This window comes from Apteryx mantelli, chromosome 12 (genome assembly GCF_036417845.1).
Source record: "Apteryx mantelli isolate bAptMan1 chromosome 12, bAptMan1.hap1, whole genome shotgun sequence".
In the NCBI taxonomy this organism is placed as follows: Eukaryota; Metazoa; Chordata; class Aves; order Apterygiformes; family Apterygidae; genus Apteryx; species Apteryx mantelli.
Genome location: NC_089989.1, coordinates 10270318 through 10293932, shown reverse-complemented (window position 1 = coordinate 10293932; position 23615 = coordinate 10270318). Strand labels below are relative to the sequence as shown.

At 40.5% G+C, this 23615-nt stretch overlaps 1 protein-coding gene across 10 annotated transcripts in view; it reads left to right on the top strand.

The window, feature by feature from the left end:
• Positions 1 to 23615, top strand: part of ATP2B2 (ATPase plasma membrane Ca2+ transporting 2) — a 276349-nt gene that overhangs the window by 9820 nt on the left and 242914 nt on the right. The window contains exon 1 of one of the 10 annotated variants that reach the window (XM_067303866.1): positions 17931 to 18040. The exons of the other annotated variants lie outside the window; for them this stretch is intronic. The gene's annotated coding sequence lies outside the window, so the exon portion shown is untranslated. Of the gene's footprint in view, positions 1 to 17930; positions 18041 to 23615 lie in introns of those variants that run through there. 10 annotated transcript variants of the gene reach the window in all.

Sequence of the window (23615 nt, the reverse complement as noted above, 5' to 3'; positions counted from 1 at the left end):
CTCAGCAAACCATGGAGCGGAGGTTTTTCTGTGGGCAGTGTTGGAGCTGACCCTCGGCTTCCAGCCGCAGGTGTTTGCAGTGCGTGAAGATAAAATGATCCAAGCCAGATAAAATAAAATTGAAAGTGCAGAAAGTCAAGAGATAAGATCTGCATAAGTTCTCCCACATGAAACAACTGCTCAAGAAGGTTTTTTTACTGGTTTAGAAAGATGGAAAGGAAGGGGAGAGGACAGTTCCCTCTTTAGAGGTTTTGGAAGAGGGCTGGATGGGGGTGAGATTTTTGGGGATGGATAATTGGAAAAGTTCACCTTCAATAAACCTTTTCTATAAAGGGACTTTTTTAACGTTTAAAATCTTCTGCATCAGTTAACATGTTACTCATGTTACCATATGCCTTCTTATGTTATTTTTATTGCTGTGGTTGCTGGCTTGAAGTTGCTACTAGTCTGTTGTGTGGAGTGTGAAATTCAACATCATAAGGAAAATAAAATGCCATAATAATAATATGACAGGTATTTTTTTTTAATACAGAAAGTATTTTTAAAACTACAGTCTTATATATATATATAAATCAAAATAAAGTAGTATATTGAAAAAAGTCTGCTATAACTTTGCATGAACACTGAATGAATTTAATGAAACATCTGTTGCACCAAATTTGGTCCCTCATTGATTCCTGAGAAATAATCCAAATTTCTCAGTGCAGGAAGTGATGTACAGAAACACTGATTTCATTATAAATTTATTATGTATTTCAATAGACATGACAGTAAGAGTACAATACCACTTGTAGATTTTGAATATTTCTGCAATCCAGGATTTAACAGTTCTTTTCGCTTTCTAATAGCTCTCCAAAATTTCACTTCTCTAATTTCATCTTTTTCTAAAATAGTCCTGTAATTCATATTCAGAAATAATGGGAAATTCTCCTAGAAGAAAATCTTAATGTTTTATGCAAAATGGCTTATAGGGAGCACTCCTGATACAATTTGACCTGTGTCTTTTACTGTAAATGACTTGAAGGAGCAAGAGATTGAAAATCTCCTAATGTGTTTTTGAAATCAGTGTGTCAGCACAGTGTATTTCACAAGTGCTGCTGGGATACTGTAGAAATTGTATTTTGTCTTTTGATTTTAATTTTATACCTGGAAAGGATTAGGGAATATTTGTTTGAGCTGATGGCCAAGTGATGAAATAGAAAATACTTTCAGAATAGAAGATGCATATCACTCAGGTGAATGCGGTAGGAGGAAGAATTTATATTGTTTCATCTCTTTATGTGAGTGATGTAGAAAAAAAATTCAGCAAATTTCCTTCTACCTGCAATGCCAAGTCTCCATCTTATATTTGCTATTAGTTGATTGGTGCAATATTATTCATGACATTGTTCCCTACTGAAAAGATATCCTATGTAGCATAGTCTTATCTAAAGAAAAGTGTAATTTCCTAGAAAGCAATATTTAGCCATTGATTTATTTCCTTGTTCTGTCATTCCACCGTCTTTTCTTTTTTCCAGAGCTGCTCTGTTGATTGTGACTTTGCAAGCTGACAAATTAATTCCAGTGTATTAGGAATTCATGCAAGCTGCTGCTCAGTCTCATATTTTACCATATGCATATATAATACGTGGTGTTCTTGAATTCAGTTTAAAGGAGTTTCATTTTGAAAAACCCAAACTCAAATGCAGCAAAAACTTTAAAAGCTCATCCATCTTTTTCCTGCTCTCTCCTTAGAATAGCTCTTAGGTTCCTCCTATCGCCTGAGAATACTTTGCCTCTCATCTCTGCAGAGCAGAGCAGCATTCGCGGGAAGCTTGCAGAGCCTAGCTGGAAGGTGTGCCCAAAATCTGTCGAAACATTTTTAATGGAGCGTAGGGAGGGGTGGAGTAAATTTTCTAGAGATTTAGCTCTCTGAAATGCCTCTTCATGGGTCAAAGCAAGGGCCAGTGGTGCTGCATGGGAAGTAGGGAGCGCGTGCGTCTAGGAAAGAAAATGCGGCACTGCCCTTGGGGCAGCTGGCGGGTGCCAGGTCTGCGTAGGTGTACGGGAGCACCCCACTGCCCAGTAACTTTGCTGGGTAAGGAACTCTTTAACATCAAAATTGAAATACTTTGATTTGCGTCTTAAAACTCTGTTGTAAGGAGCCCATAGAACCTGTATTCAAGGAGGAAAAATAGTAAAATGGAACAAAAATCCACACAGATTTTGTGTCATGGGGTTGTTCACGGGTAGCTGAGTTACGTGACTTTCACAGTGATTTACACGGACGGTAAGAGGTTTATTTGTCACTTCTGAATGAGAAATCAGAGCGTGCCGAAGCTTCGCTCGCATGAGCAGAGAGACAGATTTAGGTGCAGAAGTTGCACCTAGGTTAGCTTTGTGGTACTTACCTTCCGGGCCACATCTAATTTGATAATTGCTTTTGGTATGTTTGTGTCTAGGCCTAATTCGTTGTGCAAAGATAAGGTAATCATTCACACTTAACCTTGTTCTTCAAGTGTCAGATAACACAACAGGACAATAAAAACTTAGACATCCAAGCTGGGAGTAAAGAATGGAGGGCAGTATCTTGAGCAGAAGCAATATTTGAACAGTAAAATAGTCAGGGTAAGAGGAAAAATCTACCTCAAAGCATGTCATACTTTGGCAAACAACCTTACGTTACTATTTCTACTTCATAAATCTTAGGTGGAAATTTGCTTTTGTGGAAGGTGTACAGCTCTACCGCAAACACGTGCAGGTTTCAAAAGAGGACATGGTTCAGCCAGTATTGCTGTACCATTAGGGGCATTTTATGGTCGGCTGTATAAAGTTACAGGTACCTAGTTAATTTTTAGTTTTGTACTATTGCTCAGGCACGCTCTGTGCAAATATGCCTTGGTCCAGGCTGCATAAAGACTGGGATGGTGTTTAGTATGTTTGTAATGGGAATGGCACGAGTTACTCTGCGTAGAGAGAGGAGCAGGTAGGAATTCACAGGGTGAAGGAGCAGGTAACTGTCCTTCGGCATCTGAAGAGATCTAAAACTTAGCCAACAGTGGTGTTGATGCTTCCCCTATTAACGCATATGCGTGTGAGTTATGTTTACTGGTGCCTAATTGTTTATATGTAAATAAAGCTATTGCAGCTTGCTTTCCCTCTGTTATACCATGCTAGCTTAATTATGTAGAAGAGCTGTGTGGGCACCTGGGGAACGATCATATTGCGATTCACGTTAAATTTGTTTGCCGGGTGTTTGCTACTTGCCACACTCAATTGAGTTTTTTTCTTTTTGTGTGGCAGAATGTGTGTTCTTTGTTTTTAGTTTAATAACTGAAATTGGAGGTCTTTCAGGAGGGTTAAAGAAAGGTGAGCGGTTCCTTCTCTTCTGCTCCCTGGACGCCCAGGTGAGATGAGGTGCTGCTGTCATTTCTCACCGTGGTTGTACGAACAACTGTAGCTTCACTGTAGAGCTGATTATATTGTGGCTCTCTTAGAGTGTGATGGAGTAAAAATCATGAATTAATCGCTTCAGTGGACCTTCGCTCCTCTTACAGCACAGTTTCACTATACTATAAATGCTCGGTATTATGTCAGTTCCCTCCAATGTAGTCATTATCACCTACACGCTAGGTGTCAAGTGCTGCTTTCTAAAGAGATTAGTACCTTTCCCCCCTCCTCCTCCTCCTCCTCCTCCTCCCTCGCACTTGCTCAGCTAAGTAGAAGAAAATCCAAATTATTACAGTCATACAGGATGGAAGACCTTTTTGGTAATGCCCCCGATTTGGTTGCTGGTTCAAGGAGAGAAATCAGATACGGGATTTGATTCTCCTCTGCTAGCACTTTTAAGCTGACCTAATTTCACCTGACGTCAGTAGGTTTAGCTTGGCAGGTCAGAGCGGAAGAGGGCCTCAGTCTTTCAGACCTGCTCTACGCGCTGCAGAATGGCTAATTAAGGAGTTGGGTGTTGCAAGCTAGACTCTGTAGGAAAAAAACACAACTATTCACTTTCTCCCTAAAGGGGAAGGGAAGCCAAACTGCAATCAAAGTAACAATGAAACCAAATCCAAAGAAAAGGGGACCTTGAAGCAGAATAGGCTTTCTGGTTTTGCTGGTTTTCTTTTTCTTTGTTGCTTCCTTAATATACACTCAGAAAATTTGGCTAGTTGGACTCTTATCAGTTATTTGCCAGTCACCTCCAACAACCGCTCTAACCTCTTTTATAAGAACATGAATTTGCTGTCTTTTATCGGGAAAGACTGACAAAAAGGAAGACTAATGAGGAGATTAACTAAAAGAAAAAAAGGGGACAAAAGGGTGATTTACTCTCTTTCACAGTTGATATCGCGTTCATTTGCACGCTACCTGTGTGTCTAACAGGGAAACCCAGAACAGGAAAGAAAAATTGTATCGCAAAGGGAAAAACCTAATAAAATCCCAAGCAACCCACACTCGTATCTAGTAATGCCTGCTATTGTAGCAGAGAAAGATGATCAGCCTCCTTTGATTTAGATTTTGCTTATAAAGGTGGAAGAGAAAATGTACCCAGCCACTAGGAAACAAGAAATGTTGCCACCTCAGGAAGGTAGGGTACTTTTTTTTTTTTTTTTCCTCATCTCAAATTTTTGGGATTTCTAGTCATACCAACCAAATGCATGATCTGGATGTTTCTGCTGAAATCTGCATTGAAATTGTTTTAAAAACTTTTACATTTTCCTTCTGCCTTCCTATTTAGCATTCCTTTGAAGCAAATGAATAAGATTAATATGCCTTGCTTCTCTCTTTTTTTGCCTTTAAGCAGCCATCTGCAGACAGAAGCATAGTATTCCATCTCTGGATGGTCTTGTTGATGAATAAAAGGCTATATACTGTAGATTGAAAGTTTTAAATTCTGTGGAGTAATACGATGACACCAGCAGTCTGGGCAATGACATTTCAGTGTACTCTATGTAATTGTACGTTCAAAGTGTTTAACAGCTCTGTTGCACTCCTCTTTTCTGGAGAGGTTTCTAAACTGTGGCACTAACGTCACCAGTGGCGCGCTTCAAAGCGGCGTGCCGGAATGGCAGCTCCCAGTCCTGCCGGCGCAGGGCGGATGCCTCCGTGCGGGCTGTGACCCTGCCTCGCCGGCCGGCCTGATACACGCTCCCCCTGCAGCTCCCTTCTCTGCGTCCCACATTGCCCGTGGGGTCCTGGTGGCGACAGGGCCTGCAGTGGCTCTTTGGAGAGATTGGGAGAAAGACCACCCCGAGCAGTTCTGAGGTTTTTCTTAGCTATGAAAGTAAGAGGAGAGAAGGAGGTAAGGTGTTTTTGAGGGCTCACTGAAAGGTCTGTAACCTTCCTCAACCCTGTGCAGTTACAGTCAGTGAAACATGGAAGAAGAGTTTAGATCTCTAATTTTTGCTGCAATGCAACAGATTATTATAAAATTCTTTCGTATAGTGGTTTGGCTCCTTAATATTTTATATTTATGCTGCATGTTGTATCTGTCTATGACATGCCTTCATTATTGAAAGGTTATCTGAGTGTTTAACAGTCTTCTGTTTGTCATCACTGTACATCCGTGAGGCAGTGTATCGGGTGTGTATAGGAAACAAAGACTGAATAACTTGGCCAAGGTTACGGGGAAGATCTGTGATGGAGGAAACTAAACCTAGACCTTCCTAGCCCTGAGCTAATACTGGTACAGCATGGTCACCCTCTTATCTAGAAGTCTCTTCTTTCATCAGAGGCGCTATAAAGAAATATTAATTGTAGAAAACATTGTTAGTTGCTTTCATCAGTGGATTATGAATCTGGGATTTTAAAGTGCTTGTTTTGTGGTTTTGGCTGTTTCCTGCAGTCGCAAACTGTTTGTGATACCCAATTTGGGAAGCTTTCATTGAGAAGCTATTAACATTCCCCCCCCCCCCCCAACCCAAAGCTATTGAGCAGTATGAACACTCACTGCTTTAACTGTTGTGAAATATTTAGAGTTATTAGGCAAGCGTGAGCTGGAGCTCAGGAGAGCCCCGATGAATGCTTTGGTTGGACGGAGGAAGCACTTTATTTGATGTAGCATTTAGGAAAAGAATCTTGGATGCAGCTTGAATATGAGGAACAGACCTGAGATCCGAATAAGAGGTGTTGTCCCGGTTATAGACCTGAGCGGCAGGCAGGTGGTAGTGATGGTGGAAAAAAGAGGTTATTGGGTGGATTAAGAGCTTTCTTTTAGAACATGTCTGCATTGCTTTGAGGTAGAATTATCAAATCTAGTTTTAGGTATCTGGCTTGAATACTGGTAACAATTTTGTTGAGACCTCACGGAATTGAGCAGAAACCAACCGTTCAGTGCTTGAGTCAGTATTTTCCAGGACAGTTTAACTGAACATAAGCCGTGCTAACTTTCATTCTTTTACAGCTAAATATACAACTCTGTAGTCTTGCTGAGCTGGAGCTGATTGAGTGGTGATGAAGAGATAGGCAACATTTTATGTAAGGTGTGTGTAGGAGATCTGAGAGAGATCTCCACAGGGATCCTATTAGAGCTTATAAATGTGAAAAGGGTTATTTACAGATTACGTGTGGAGTGAGAGAGAAAGGGAAGGAAGGATCTCAATCTCAGAGTTTTGTTTCCTCCAGAGAAGCGCTTAATATTGGACTATTTGCGCAATATCGACTAACATTGAATCCTCATTTTGTTATGTGGTAAATTTACAAAACTTGGCTGTTCTTTTGAAAATCCAGAGAGGGATTCATGAGAAACACTGCTGCTTTATCGTCTTTCTATTTCGAGGTCTAAAGCTTTAAAGAAGAAAAAAAATCCAAACAGGCTAAAGTTATTACTAAATCTTTGTAAAACTTTATTAAACTTGACACTGATTTTCTGTATGTCCATTGCCAAATTTTTGAGTTTCTGTCGCTGAATGCTGAGAGCATAAGTACTGCATAAGTTACCTATCATATTTTAATGTACATTTCTTGGCTCGATACTGTTAAGGAGGCAGAAACTTCAGTGCTTCAGTCTTCATGGTGTAGATTATTATTTTATTGATGTTATATCTCTGGTTTGTACTGTTTGTGTTTTCTCACTGGACTCCTTAAATACCATATTGTGGGATTTTAAGTAGGTCCCAAGACTTTTCTCCATAAGCCACGGTTATCTCTTTATGCCTCTTTTCCTGTAAGAGGTAGCCAGGTTTCTGCAGGAGGAAGACAGCTTCAGCCTGGAGCTGGCCTTCCCCGCAGCACGGAGCGGGATCAGCAGCACTTTGCGCAGAGGGTAGGAATCATTTTAGCTCCTTGGTGCCTGGCTATCTAGGAGAGAAAGATTCGTTTGGTGTTATTGAGTGAATGGAGATGACTGCTTACAACAGCTCAGTGGGTTTTCTTCTTTTTTTTTCAGTTGGACTAGTCAGTTCTGCAATACCAACTAGAAATGATATCTGACCAACGGATTCAGAAGGTGTTATACTCAAATGTGAGCCGGTACTCTTACTTTCAATGCATTGGGATTTTTTTCATCAATTGGCTTACAAATACCTCCTTCCAAACTTGTGAAGCAATATATTCTAAAGGAAATTAACTTATCCTGATGCTTAATAGTGGGATAGCCTTTAAGTCAGATTGTGTGATTAAATTATTTTTAGTTTAGACTGTGAAGAATTAAATGATGTAAAATGCAGTTCTGTTCTTTAAAGTGTTGGAATTTTTTGTATACTTGTAGGGAGAAGGAAGAGGAAGAGAAAGCTGTCGCAGAAGTGTTTTTCCAACTATTTTAGAGGACGGACTCAGGAAACAGTTCCTATTAATTTCCTAGTAACAAATGATCATTCTCATATCTGTACATTTTCTCTTCAGTTGACACTATGGAGAGCGTAACTACAAATCTGATGTGAGATGGGTGTTTCTGGTTCTCCCATACTCATAGGATACTTACTTTGCTATAAAATGATCTTGTTGGCAACCAAGGGGTACTATTTTCTCTTGGGACATATTCCTTGGGACAACTTCAGAATTAGTATTTAATTTAGGATGTAGGGTTCTGAATGCTAATTAGTATGATTAATAGGTATCCAGGCCGAGCTATTGGCTTGGTTTGTGCAATACTGGGTAAAGTTGCTGGGGTGGTTGGTTGGTTGGTTTGTTTCCAGTTTGCGCAAATGCACAATCTGTTTTCTTCTTTACAGCAAATTAAATTGCTTTGAGGAGCTGGGTGTGTTGGTGCTGCTTTGCTGGGCGCAGTGACCAGGAGACGCAGCGGGTTGTTTTGGGACTGCCCGAGCGGTTGCTCTCCGGCAACGCGGAGCTCTCGCAGGCTGCTCCAGCGCAGTCAGCCCAGACCTGGCAGCCCTCTGCCTCGGCCGGCAAGTGCCGGCGCTTCGGGGGCCCGGGGCTGCTGCCGGGGGGGTGCGGGGTGCTGCGTGCGTGCATTAGCTCAGGGGCACCCCGGGGTTTTCGTAAAACAGGAAAAATCAAAGGCTGACATTCAGCTGATGTAAAATGTTGCTTTGAAAAATCATTCCTTTTTTTTAAAGAATGTTTGAGCTTGGTGTTTAAACGGTTTCTTTAGAGAATTAGTTGTTTGTAAGTCAGGGCTAGTATATGCCATCTCAGTGGTTTCAGGAAGCTTGTGTCCGAGTCTTCTCTCCCCATTCACAGAAGGTACATGCTGCAAAATTTCCATTTTTTTTTAAACTGTGCAAAAAACACAGTTCCGAGTTGTGTTTTACCTATACGCATTATTTTAACTCTCACATTATGATCTTCCATTGTTATTCCTGAGATAAAACTAAAGAAATTACAAGAGGAAAAATACCTCAGTGGGATTTCATTTTACAAATAATATGCTGAGAATTCTCATCACTGTTTTTCTTGTCTAAATATAACGCTGTAAGCATCTCTGTTGCTTATGAATATGATGATGTTTGGAAGCTACAGCAGCTCTCAGGAAACCTAATTTTCCTTTCCACAAATTGAAGTTATAAGTATTAAATGTAATTAATATGGAATTTCCGTGTTTAACTGTTTTATGGTATGTAAGCACAGAACATTTAGATGTCTTTAGTGAACTAAGTTGAGGACGTGATGGAGGACAAAATTTATTTTTATCCTCAAGGTCAACTAACATCTTTTAATGCTGACATCAGTGTTCATGAAATACAAGTCTTAATCCTAACCTTGCATGTAATTACACAGTCTCACTGTTTACAGTTTAATAGATATACGTATTGCTTGTTACCATCTTTTTTCTTGAGATTTTGAAATTAACTCTGAGCTATATATTTTTAGAAACTGGAATGTCTGCATCAGACAAATCAAAACGTACAAAAGCATACACAGTTCATCTTCGCAAGACAAGGCTGTGTTGAAAAATTGACTATTTGTCTACAGCAATTATTAAGGCATCTTTCCACTTATATGTATTTCTAAGAAGTAATGCTATTTCAAGTAGAATTTGAGTAGCAGCTGCATATCTGGCAGAGCTGGATGTTTTCAAATATATTAAACTGAAATGGCAGATGAACGCTTAACTTTTTAAATTATCAGACCTTTTACAGCCCATGCATAAAACACACCGTAATAGTTTAAGGGGTAGGAAAGAATGATGTTTTTGCTTCCTTTGTCTGGTTTATAAGTGCTTCAGATTTTTTTTCCTCTTGTTCTCTTTTTTGGAGTTGTGGTTTAAATAGTCTTTTCCTATTTATTCTCTTAACCTTCCAGTGAGGCATTTGTATTTACTAGTCATCTACTTTTTGGATTTTTGCCTATTCTTTTTGTCCTTATGGAGTTTCGGATATTAGCATGACCTTAGCGTATCCGTTGGGCAAGAGCATATGCCAGAGACCAAGAATTACGGCCGCTAGTGCCAGCCGTAGGTAGGGAGGGGCTGTCAGGGTTTCGTCACTGCGGTCTGGGGTTTCCTTGCGGGATATTGAGACATCCAACATGTTTGTAGCAAAAACCTCGATAGGAGATCGTGTCCGTGTATTGGCACTGGAAGAGGGTGACAGTGATGTCAGTCATCCTGAGAGACGCGTCCTGGACAAGGCCTGGAGTTCGGGGTTCCCGAATTGCATGCTGGTGCTGGTAGGTTTCCCTGCTGTCTCTGCAGCCCTGCAAAGGGGAATTTTCCCTGTATGATTGTGAAGTGAGCTAACAGTGAAATATGTTTTTATCATTAGATCGTTTTTTCCTGTGCAAAATAATGTTTCCTGTTCTTTGTGCTTAAAACTAGTTGTCATTTTCTTTCTCCACCCCAAATGTATTCCTAGCGTCTGAGCGTTGTTCTTTTGAGCAAAGGTGAGAGCAACACATTTGCATCTGAGAAAAGATGCTTAAAAGCTAATCACAAATCATCCAGACTTCATGGTCAGTGCTCACTGCTGAGTTAAGCCTGGATGTGATTTAGAGCCACCTGAAGCAAAGGACTCGTAAGTAATAAAAGTGCTTCTGGTTCTTTCTTTTTAGTCTTCCTCGGTTCAAGCTTGTTTTCCCTAGCTACTTTACCGCATCCTCATGGGGCAGAGGAGACCCTACCATTACCTGTTTGCTCAACCCGGGTTGCCCCTAAGTCCTTCCTTGACCCATTTTTGACCAACCACAAGCATAATTTTATTTTTTTTGTATTTTTTCCTGAAGGAATATGACTTTTCTTTTAACTAGAAATGTAGTTATCTGCAGCTCATGAATGTTTCTGGTGAAAGGTCATTATAATAGTACATAGCCTGAAGAATTATTTCACTTTAGGGAAACACTAGAAAACACGCAGAGTGCTGCGCTAGACAGTCCACTTTATTTCAGAATAACAGGCGTGTATTGACAAGCTCCTAGACTTGGTTGCTGCACATGCTCTAATCAGAAAGCTCTGAAATTCTGGAAAAAAATCACAGCTAGTAGACTCGTAGTCTTATATTTGGGATTAAGAAACAGGTAGTGAATATTTATTACTCGGTTCAGTCCAGAAGGCAAATATGATGCCCAACTAATCTTCATTTACAGTGTAATTTTTCTTCAAATACAATATATATTTGCTACCGTAGGTTTTTTGGTGTGGTATTTAGTCATGCAAATAAATATTTTCATATAAATTATATTTGTAAATATACATTCACGCCTGCTGTGTGTGTGCACTAATAATTCCTTACCAAGTTGTCATATCGTAAAGCTGAGAAGATAAACGGCTGTGATGCCGAATCCACCCCTTTGGGTGCGTTCCGGGGAGGCCAGGTGCTGCCTGGCCGAAGGGACCTTTCCTCTTTCTCCCGTTTTGGCCGGAGTGTGGCCCGTGGCTCGGGTCCCGTCCGGCAGCGGCAGGGCACAGCTGGTTTGAACCGTTCTGGCGAGGGCCAGCGTACTCCGGGGAGCGCCGGGAAGATCCCGCGAGCCACCGGGGCAGCTCCGAGAGCCCCGGGAGGATCCTCCACGTGGCCTGTCCCGTCCCGGCGCGCTCTGACGCGGCTGCTGGCCTGCTCCAAGCAGGTCGCGGGTGCCCTCGGCTTGATAAAGCTTAACAGGTCAGGTTGCTTTACCCAATAAGCTATAGATAGACTTTTATCTTGTTATATTGGAAAAAAAAAACCCGCAACGGGAGTAATTCCCTCAGGGTGATTTATTTCTAGGGAAGAGGTTTCCTAGCTGTGCGATTTGTTTGCTGAGCTGTCGAAAGTCCTTATTTAATGGCTTGTTAAAATTTTGTTAGTTCTTTTTAATTGTTGAGAGTGACTGAACCTTGTCCCGCTGTTATTTCTATTTATGTTAATCATTTGCTTTTGCCAGAGTGATATATTAAATAATACTGATACAGACTTTGGTTGTTAGCCATTTGATATAGTCTCAGATAAGACTATAGCTGTGGCTAATGTGTCAGTCTAATGCGATTTACAGTAAGGATATCAAGGGATGTATGAAAAATTTGCACATTGAAGAACGAAGGCTTAAGGAATGTCTTAAAAGGAGGATGCATTTTCTTGTTACTAATATCAGGTCATATTTGTACTTCTGTAATTCTTCGCTATTATTAGTGTCTAATCTGCCTGAAATATGACTGTGTAACAATTTAAATAGAACAATTTCAGTTTTCTAAGGTGAAACTCAAGGTCACAGTGTGACCTAGCTATGTGAAAGTGGTATTTAAGACTTGAGATTGATCTCCATATCGCAGGCAGATGTAGCTTCACAGTAAAGGATGTGCCTTCAAATGGATCCTGACTTTGAATATGCTTTTGAATAGAAGATCAGTGGTTTCTTGCATGAAGCATTAACCAGGAAGTAGGAAGAACAAAGTCTAGAATATTGTTCCAATATTTTGCATCAGTAATACCAGGAGAAAGTACAGAACCAAAATTCTTATTCTGAAATCATCTGATCTTTCGGAAAGACGAGTTTTGGCAAAATAGAGAAATGGGTCCATATAGCCCTTACCATATACTAAACCTCAACTGTATTCCCAAACATCGCTCAAGTTTAGATTGCTTGAAATCTGTCTTCAGATGCAAATTAGTGTGTTCTTTTTTAATTCCAGAATCCTACTGTTTCAATTTAAATGCCAATATCCTATCAGTGCCTGAAAAGACCTACAATTTCCATTAAGACCACAAAAAACTGTGATACTGAGAGTGAAGAAAAAAGTGTACCATTTTCTTCCAGAACACTCACTAGGGAACTCTTATGGTGGAAAGCCAGAAGTTACTTCTGAGTCCCCCTGCTAGTGCCAGTATAATATATTAAGTAAACAGATTAATGCTAGGAAGTATTTGGCAGAAATCCTGTTTCAAAGAGTGACACGCTTAAAACAGGAGTGAAAGCTGCAATAAATGAAATGGTGATTCCTAATAGTGTTGAGGATCTCATTCTTCAGTTCCTCAGACTTGTATCATCCTCAGAAGATTATTCCTTAAAGCTCTCATTAGGCCAGTTTACTGGTTAAGATTTGTTTTGAGTGGTAAAAAATAGTCTCTCTCACCTGCATGTGATATGGAAAATTTTATCTTAACTTAAAAAGAAGGTGGAATGTCTGTATTATACTGTTTTAATATTTTCAGGAACATCCTAGACTTTTCAGATCATGAAGAAGCTGATTTCAGCTGCTGATCTAGGTTTAGGTGCATCAGATGTTGCAATTGCAGATGTTTTACTCTGTCATAGCACAGATGATTTTATGGAAGAGATAGTGAAGATGCTGTGCCGGTGGGAACCCCTGTCATTGCCATAGCCGGGCAGTGGCAATGAACCAGGTTTACTTAAACTTTATTTGGAAGCTCAGGCCTCCTTTAGGCTCTGCTTTCCATAGTTTTTCTTCTTCTCAAAGAGGTCTGATGACCTGTCTTCCCACTCAGGTGGTCCTGGGAGCCTGGTTTTGTTATCTGAGCATTAACGCTATGACAGGGTGGGGTACAACAGTGCCGGACAAATTTTGTTGCACCGTGAGTATAGCTGGCCGCGTTGCAGGAGAGAGAAGATTTGAAATAGAGTGGGTAATTGGGCGTTTGAAGGCTAGCAGATCAAAGGGCTGGTGTAGGGAAGGACATAGAGATGTGCTCTGATAATTAAACATCTCTTTTTGAGCATGGCTGATAGGGAAGAGGAGACAAAAAAAATTATGTGTGTACAGAGCTTGTAAGGTATAGATTTAAAGGACAGGGAGGGTAACTGCAGTGTTGTATGTCCATTAGGTTTGCTTTCAGGTACTGAGAAAACTGGGATTCTGAACTAAGAAGTGGGCTGATCTAGACCACTATAATTTATCAGTTGGAAGAGGAAGTAAGATGCACATTAAAATAAATGCAGTACACGTACATTCATAGTTCCCTTAAAGTCTATGTTTTAAGTATGCTTCATAGCTCCTAAAATTCATTAGCTCACTTAGCAAGACTCAGATTTGTCAAATACTCTTCACTTGAAGGCTGGAAGGAGTTAACCAATCAAGCAACTTATAACCATTGTCATTTAAACTAGTGAATATATTTATTTTATACTTGGGGAAACCGAAGCGCGGTGGGATCAGTGACATACTAACATCCCATACTCGAGAGACCGCAGGACAAGTCCTTGAATTTGGGTGTTCTGAAATCTCCATCCCATGCTACTTTTATTAGGTCATGTTGCTTCCTAGGATAACAGCATGTTTGTGCAGTTCTGAAATACAAGCTGTTTCTTTGCAGAAATATTACTGCAGAATGTTACAAAACTGGAGAAACAACGAGTCTGAAAACAGATTTAATTCCTGTTTTTAAAATGTAGCAACTGAGGTTTAAAAATATGAAAAGGCTGCCAGTCGGCTGTTCTAGTTTAAGTATCTAGGTTGGGACTGGAAAAATATTAGATATCTGCTGATGGTTTCCAGTGCTATTCCTTTAATTTTAAACAGCTTCTCTGAAAAGGAGGTCTTGGTCCCCAGATTCTGAAAGCGGAATTAAAATCATGTTCCTGTGTTTTCTGTCATTAATTATCTCATAAAGACCTTGAAAGATGCTCATGATGTCCATCATCAACACATATGGAATGAAATATTTCTTTAAAGAAATCTTCTTCTGCCTTTCAATATTTTCTAAATTGTCAGTTGAAGGGTTACTGGAAAGACAATTTCTCAAGTTGCATTTCTAGATCAACAGCTAAAGTCATCACCTCTTGCCTTTCACTTCCCCTGAGCATTGCTGTGGCCCTTTTGAAAGTCAGTCCCAAGAAGCATCCTGCCATTTTTCTTTTTCAGCTCCATTCCACCCCTTACCCCCAAGTTAAGGTACTAAGCTGTTCTTCTATCAGAGCTAAATAATATGCCATTAAACACTTTAATATGTGTATAGACAAGATGACAAATCTTCATTTTTGGAGAAGAGGTACTGTTTATATGTTATGCTGTTTTGCAGTGCTTTGGTATTTCATTTTCTGATGAAATAGCTAGAAAAAGTGGCTGCTAACACTGTAGCCGTTTCAAGTTGTGCATGTTAAAAGCCAAGCGAGATAGAAAAGATTACTTCATTTTACAATTGTGTTTTTTAAAAAATAAACCTTTCATTCCTGGGATCAGAATATTACTATTAGTACTATTTAATAGATGGCCCATTTTCTTGGGTGGAATTGCTATTTTTGGCTTTGCTTGTGAGATACCGATGTGCCTATGTACAGCAGATGCTCCCTGTGCAGAGCAGTTTTGTAACTTAGGGGATAGCAAGCACATACCAGTTTCTACAGCCAGCACCTTGTCCTTACTCCAGGAACCAGGCCATGCCTGCCATAGGTGCGTAGTAGTGCTGGTGCTTTGCAGCAACTCTGCTTTGTCGGGAGAAAAGATCTGTGGTGTCTCGGAAGAGTTGGGACTTAGTAGCCATCAGTAAGGACAAATCTAAAGTGAGTTTTCATTCACAGCTTCTTGATTCAAAAATAGGGCAAGCTCCCAGTGTTGTGCACCATGCCGTCTCCAAACATAGTAGTTCAATTCTTATTCCAGAAAGTGCATCTTCTGGGATCGTGCTCGGCAGGGTTGGCTGGCCCCTGTTGCCCAGGTGACGGCATGATGACTAACAGCGTTAGGATGGAGGTAGCACCAGCACTAGCAGCAAAATGCACACAGCGCTGGGAAATGGGCTCTGAACTGATGAGGCTAGCAGCAAGGTTAATAGCTTGATCATCGTGTTATGTGGTATGGTACTTTTGAGGCCCTATATTCAATGAGCACTGGGAATACTCATGTGAAAACTTATTTTGTTGGACTGGTTCTATAATAATATGTTCAAACTAGGATTTTTTTTTCCTTTTGAATGTGTTTTTGTAATTTTTCTCCTCTTACTCCCTTGCCTATTTCATTCATCAAAAAAAAAAAGTATTTCTTGAATCAGTATAATGTAGCTATTATGATTCCGTAACTGGACTGAAGTTTCTGTAGCATGACACACAATCTTTGAGAACAGCAGTGCTCAAACTGGCAATAGCCAAATGTATGGAACAAGTTTTTGATGATAATTATAATTTCTTTCCTTTCTTCATCAAGGAAAGACATTTTGAAAAATCTTCCTAAATGTATTTTGTTGTTGCGTCAATCAACTTGTTTTTCTTTTAAAATTACCCTTAAAACTGGTGCAGAAAAAAAGAATTCTAATGCTAAGTAATTCCAGAATATCTTGTATTCTGTCAGAGCAGTAGAGGTCACCAGCAGTTATGAGTCTTGGACCCAAGAATAACACATCTTCAGTGTAACACATTTTTGCTCTATGATTGTTCTATTAATGCTTGAATTCAGTTTTGCATCTGCACTCCACACTCCTTAAAGTTATAGTTAGTACCAAAGACTTGTTAAGAAAAATGACACATCTCTATGCTAAATGTAACACAAAGTCACTGCATATAGTGTCCTGACATGCATGTAATTGCCTGTAGCTTTCTAGTGATAAGGGCAGTTTCATGTGAGAAAAGTCTATATGGATTCTAGTTCCAATTTAAATTTCACTTCATTTAAAAAAAATTGATCAGCATAGATAAAACTCCCTGATCAATGATCCTAGCAGTTTTTTTTTTAATAGCTTCCATTTTGGTGCAGTGCAGTACAGTCTTCTGGTTTAACTGGCTGAATTGATATTCTGAGCAGCAAGTAAGCCAGGATGACAGAGCATCAGCACAGCGACTCCTATTAGAGCCCGGGGAGGTGTGCTTGGTTGCAACTGCCCGCTCTGTCCGAGTCACGGTGGAGTCACGAACCACTGCTGTCCTAGGATACTACAGAAAAGCTTCCAACTTTCAGTATACTGTTTTATACATACTTGAAGAAAAACATTGCCTTTTTCTGTATTCAGTCTCTATCAAGACTGAATGATTTGAGGTAAAGAATTTGAAGTTGCAGCCTGTGCAGAACACAGTGCATATACTGACAATAATTTACTTCAAAACGGTAAACACTGTTATAGAGAAGATGCTATGCTTTTTAAAGAATTGATGTCTCCCTTTTATTTTTAGTACTTGAATTTTTTTGGTTAGAGCTTCTTAATGCTTTTTGTACAGCTGTAATATGGTATTCCATGTAGACAAATGAACGGCCTTTCACATTTCAGAATCTTGCATCTGCTCATAAGTCAAAATAACAGGTTGATTATTTTTTCTTAAGAAATAACAGCACAGAGTAGATAGAAGCTCTAAATAAAATTCACTGATTCCTTAGAAAGTGTAAGGCTGCTGTTATCATGAGGTAGATTCCTGAATTTTATATGGTTTCAGAAAAAGGCAGAAAGCTACTCGGGCACATATGTATGGTTTTACAGCATATGCTAATGGGCCCAGCTCAAATTAAACAGGAGGGTGTTCTGCATGCTTCTGCTGTATGGTGCTTAGATTTGTGGAAGGCATGACAGAATCAAACAGCACAAAAACATCACAGCCCTAAAATAGGTTTTTTGATATTTTATTTATAGTTAGCATTAGTTCTTGTATGAACAGCAAGGGAGAGCGCGAGCCGTATCTTTGTAAAAGGTGATTATGAAAGTCATTTGCAATATAGAGGTTTGCCGCATGTGCCGTCAGTTTTATAACTAGTTAACAGAGCTGGGGAAGCGTTTGGCGCTTTAGCACGGAGCGAAGAGCCCGTGCAGCGTGCTCGCCGGTGCGGGGCGCGGGGCGCCGGGGCCTCCCTCGCCCCCGGCCCCCTTCTTCCTCCTCTCGGCTGGCAGCGGCAGCGCTCGGCAGCCTTGTCCTTGAAGGCTTCTCCCGCTGCCGAGCGAGCGGCGTGTTCCTGGTAGATTGCCATCTTCCGCTGCTGTCGTTATCCCCGGGGAAGCGTTAAAATCGCAAACAACAACATGGTGGTTCAGTCCGTTTTTCTCTCAGAGCCGCGTTCGCCCCCTGCTCGCGCCGCCGGCCGCTTGCTGCGCTGCTCGGGCGGCGGGATGCGGCGGGAGGCGGCGGCGGGATGCGGCGGGAGGCGGCGGGAGGCGGGAGGCGGCGGCGGCGGCGGCGCCCTCCCCGCGTGGCGGCGCGCGGTGGTACGGTCTGCGGAGCGCCGCTCCTCCCGCGCGCCAGCGCCGCCGGCAGATGCCGAGCAGCGGTTCGCCGCTGGGCAGTCGCAGTCCTGTTGGATTTGTGGCGATGTCTTAGCCGAGTAAGTAGCGACATCCACAGCGTGAGAATAAAAGAAAAAGCCTTTCCCCCTTCTGCTCTGAGCTCGTTTGTGTGGCGGCTCGCTTCTCGCGGAGGCGCGGGCGGTGGGAGATGGTGCGGAGCCGGCTCTGGGCGACGCGCTGGGCTTCGGCTCGTGCCCGGCGCCTCTCTGCGAAGGTAACGCAGCCTCTGCGGCGCGTTCCGTAAGGAGACGGAAACGGCGGAGTTCAAAGGCACTCGGGCATCAGGGATAATTCACCGAGGTTTTGCAGGCTGAAAATTCAGTGCAGATGTGTCTCTCTGAAAACAAAATGGGCATGATTTTGATTAAATCTGTTATTTAATAACGAGAAAAGCACACGGGTGAGATTTTGCTTTCATCATTGCTGTTAAGAGTCAGATATGCTTTTTTTTTTTTTTTTTCCAGAAGTGGAGAAAACACACTACAATGTGAGCAGTACAGTTTGATTTTTTTTTCCTAAGTTTAATGTTATTTTATGATAGGCAAAGACTTTTATTAGAATATGTAATCCTCAGATGGGTTTATCTGTAGAGCTGCTTATGGTTTTTCAGTGTGTACATTTGAAAGTAAAGGGCACACACATATAGAAAGTACAGTACCTTCATGTTGAAATGGGCTTGAAAATCATTTTTTCAGAAAAAGGGGATTTCTGTGTAATTTCTTTGAAGCATGCATAGTGTTTCCCATGGTGAGGTGGGGAAAGGCTTTCTGTGGTGTTTGATGTGATGACTGATGATTCTTAAAAATAGTTGGTTTGTTTTTTTTTTTTAAGAAGAAGAATTAGAAACGAATCCATGAATGCTGCATGCAAAAGCTTCATACATTTCATGAATGGCCAAACGCTTGCACAGAAAACATAAGATTACTGGAGTCATTTCCTATTATGTAAAGGGCGATTCTGTGCATTTGATCCCTGCTTGCAGAGCTGGCGGTTCATCTGTCTGAATCATCCCAGGCAGCAGTCGGTCTGTTTGCCAACCTTTGATTTAGTGACTTTAAGTTGTCCTGTGCAAGCCTGGGCAGTTGCTTGTACGTTGCACGTCGTTTCCCAGGACTACTGGGATGATTCCTGTAGGCAGTCCTGAAGCACTTGAACAGCCGGCAGCTGCTGCTTAGCCCAGTGCTTTCCATACCTTCTGCAAGGTAAGTACGGAAGTTACTAAAAGGCAATGTGTATTCTTTCATGATAAAACTGTTCCTTTTACCATTAGCATACATGCGGAGAGCTGCATACTTATTAGGACTTCTGGTTATTTGACCTCCTGATTACGTTCTGTTAGTGACTCTATTAAAGGATTAAAGCGATGTTAGACTAATTAGGATGTTTGAAAGATAGCTGGCATGCTTAATGTGGAAAAATTGTGCTTTTGTTTCTGGAATTTTGGGTTAATATTGGCTACATGCACTATGAAATTGATGAGGACTTTTTGTTAGTCATTCCTTAGTCAAAGGAGATTACAGATCAGCTTCGTAGCCCACATATTTTTTTATGTCGAGATGCATTCCTGATTAGCATTTAATTAGTGAAAGGTCATCCATATGCATGACTAGCTCTTGTATCTTGCTCTGAAATAACTGTTTGAGTCAGGTATCCAGCAGGTCTTTGATCCCATAGAGCTTTTACTTTGTTCGCGTTCCTCTCATTTTGATAGAAATTGCTACCTGTGAAGAAGTGCTTCGTTTTTTCCTTGTGGTGCTGGCAAAATGATTGTTTGTGAATAACACAGTAAAATAGGGCTTGTAGATAAGGTGTATGTATGTGTATAGTAATGCAGCATGATTTTTTCTGTCTTGTGCCCCCTTTCTCATCCTCTTTGTATTTCTTTCTGTAATTCTGTGGAGAATTGATTTTGGCCCAGCACATCAATGGTAAATATACTTGCATTTTCACAGAAAAGGTCAATTTTTTCTCTGTTGCAAATGGGAGCTGAATGAGATTTCTCATGCTTTCTGCATATATATGCAGGTTTCATGCATGTATATTGATACAGCTTTGGAAGACAGTTTTATGCTTCTCAATGGTATTACAGGTTACAGAAAACCCGGTAATGACGAACTAGGTGTCATACTGTTCTTTTAAGAGCTTCCATGAAGTCACTTTTGTAAGTGCATTTTTTTTTAGATTTTACACTATGTACCTAGAAAACAGTTTCAAAGGATTAGTTTTCTTTTTGCTTTTCCCCCTCCCTGAGCATTTAAAATATACGGCTTATCTTTTCTGATGCTTTCGAATCTGGGATGCAAACATTTTCCCCATGGAATTAAAAAAAAAAAACAAAACTGTTTTCCCGTTTGAGTACTGCAAATGTGAACCTACATTCTGCTTATATATAGGAACATTACAAGAGTGTTTTCACATTTCATTTATTTTCATCCTGCAATTTGTTTTTTTAAATGTCAGTTCTGCATATAATCATTTCTTGTTAGACTTTGAAGTAATTATGGAAGTCATGACCTTGTAACTATCTTTCACACTCACTAAAACCTCATTGTACTGCAGCAGAACTCCAGCAGCTGGCAGTTCTGTAAATTGCACCGCCTCCTTTTAATAAATGTAAATACTTTCGCAGGTCAGGCTTAAAATAATGTTCCGAAAGGAAGACAGCAGCTTATTTGATTCACCCTACTGTGGAACCTTGTAGAGAATAAGCTTGGCTTTTACCACATTTTTCATTATGTTTTCAAGGAGAGACAAAGAAGGATATTACAGTTCACTGGAATTTAGCAAGTAGTGCTATGCCTTCCTGGTTGATTGTAGAAAGTGAATAAAAATTAATTGTACTGATATTATACATTGTCTGATCAACTGAATAAAATCCATGATTAAAATTACCCATTTCTGAATAATTTAAAGAAGTCAATTGAAAAGGGGTTTTTAAAAAAAAGAAAAAAGCTGAGGTTGGTTATGATTAAATCATCTGCTCTGGAGAGGTATTTTTGCTTAATTCATATGTTGAAATTTGGTGGTAAAGCTTAATACAGAATCTCATGCTTTCATGAAGATTCTTTTCTTGTTCAGCCAAGAAGGTAGCAATGAATCCACTGTGAATGGAGGCTCCCTGTCGGAATGGCTCGGTTGCACATCAGGAGAGAGGAGTCTGTGATTGAGATAGTTCTGCTACCTCTGCAGCACCTGCATTCCAGACATTGTGCTAGCAATTAGGAAACCCTAGCTCAGATTCAACTTGCCTTTGCTTTACAATGCACGTCAGGCTGTAGAGAATTTATCCTGGTATATCGCATATCGGTGTGTATATTTCTCTCTCTATATATTCTCTCTCTATATTTTCTGTCTTCAGTTGAACAGTTGCATAATAGAACAATATTTCTTCTTAGGTTATGTTTTATATGTTTTTAATTTTTTTATGCAAGTACATATAGGTAAAATCCTCTAGGCTTTAATTTCATACATAAAGCAATGATGGTGAGCAATAGCATTTTATTGTAATTTTCATTTTAAAGTATGATATACTTTGAGTACAGAGCACAATCATATGGTACAATTTGGGGTCTTGGGGGGAAGTTTTACAGGGTTTATTCATGTCTGGGGAAAAATGTGTGCTTTCTATGTCAATTTTCTTGATATATGGTCTTATTTTGTGCATTAAAAATGGAGAATCACAGTTGAAGAAAATAATCAATTTATAATTAAAGTTAGGAATGAATGAAGAATGTTTTAAAATAAGGCAGTAACAAGAAAATAGTTCTAAGAGGCTGTCATTGCTGTTAAGTGCAGGACATGTTCCTATATAACACTGCGAGTCAATAAAATATGAAGACTCAGAAGTGATGTGGATGCCGGCTCAAGTATCAGACTCTGCATGGTTGAGATATGGTAACCAAGTTACAAAATGCTTGCCTTCTGCCATACTGTATGTGAACAAGTTCATCCTGTAGCTAATGTTTCCTTGTTTTTAAAAAAAACATTGCACAGTTAAAACATATATGGATTGTGCACCAGGCCATCAGAGAAATCCTAGAAGCAGTTCCTGTGTAAACCCGAGAAGAGGACCAACATTAATAACTGATTCATTTGAAAGAGTTTGTGCAGTCTTAAACTACTGTCTCCTTTCCATGCGTGAAGAATATGAAATGGGTGGAAGAGCTAACTGATTTTACAGAAATACAGAAAGGTGAGACTGGAAGGGAGCTCTGGAGACCATCTAGTCCAACCTCCCTGCTCAAACCAGGGTCAGCTAGAACAGGTTGATCTGGACTATGTGCAGTTGGGTTTTGAATATCTCCAAGGATGGAGACTCCACAACCTGTTCCAGTGTTTGACCACCCTCAGTAAAACAAAAACAAAAAAAAAAACCCTTATGTGTAAATGGCATTTCCTGTATTTCAGTTTGTGCTCGTTGCTTCTTGCCCTGTCACTGGGCACCACTGAAGAGAGTCTGGCTCTGTCGTCTTTATTGTCTCCCATCAGCTATTTATACACACTGATAAGACCCCCCCCCGAGCCTTCTCTTCTCTAGGCTGAACAGACCAGGCTCTCTCAGCCTTTCCTTGTACACCAGATGCTCCAGTCCCTTAATCATTTTTGCGGACCTTTGCTGGTCTTGCTCCTATATGTCCATGTCTCTCTTGTACTGGTGTAGCCCAGCACTAGACACAGCCCTCCAGATGCAGCATGCTCACCAGTGCTGAGTAGGGCGAAATAATCACCTCCCTCGATCTGCTGGCAATTCTCTTCCTAAAGCAGCCCAGGTTGCTGTTGGCTTTCTTTGCCACAGGGGCACACTGCTGGCTCATGTACAACTTGTTGTCCACCAGGACCCCCAGGTCCTTTTGTGCAAAGCTGCTCTCCAGCCATTTGGGCTCCAGCATGTTCTTCTGCAAGGGGTATTTCTTCCCAGGTGCAGGGCTCTGCACTTCCCTTTGTGGAATTTCATGAAGTTCCTCTCTGCTCATTTCTCCAGCCTGTTGACGTCCCTCTAAATGGTGGCACAGCCCTCTGGTGTATCTGCTACTACTCCCAGTTTTGTATCATCTGCAGACTTGCTGAGAGTGTACTCTGCCCCACATCCAGGTCATTAATAAAGACATTTGGCTACTGCGTTGGAAGAAGTCATGAGGAAGGAGAGGAGAACTCCTAGATGTATTGCTTTTTCACTAGATCACCCTTGCTGTGATGTCACCATTCCTTCTTAACTGGTGGTGAACACTGGTATGTTAAGAAGCAAATCTCTGAAGTAACAAAGGTAAAACCATATGGGGACAAATCTTTCCTTTGCAAAAATGTCTTCAATTTCATTGGAGTGTTGTTTGTTTAAAATGGAACTGCAGTTGCAGAATTTGGCCCAGTGGTCTGCACTGAACTGAAGCACTGTGTACTAAAAATGCAATAATATGGTCAATATCCTGTATATCTTTGCAATTAATAATATGAAAGGTCCAATACATCTACATTCTCGATGCAATTTGGTATATATGTACCTTTTTTAAGGACAAAAAAAGGAAAATGATTTAAGTTTACTAAAAGCTTATTTTATATTTTAAGGAATGAAGGCTCACAGTTGAAGAAATAATTGATAATTTCATTAAGTACATA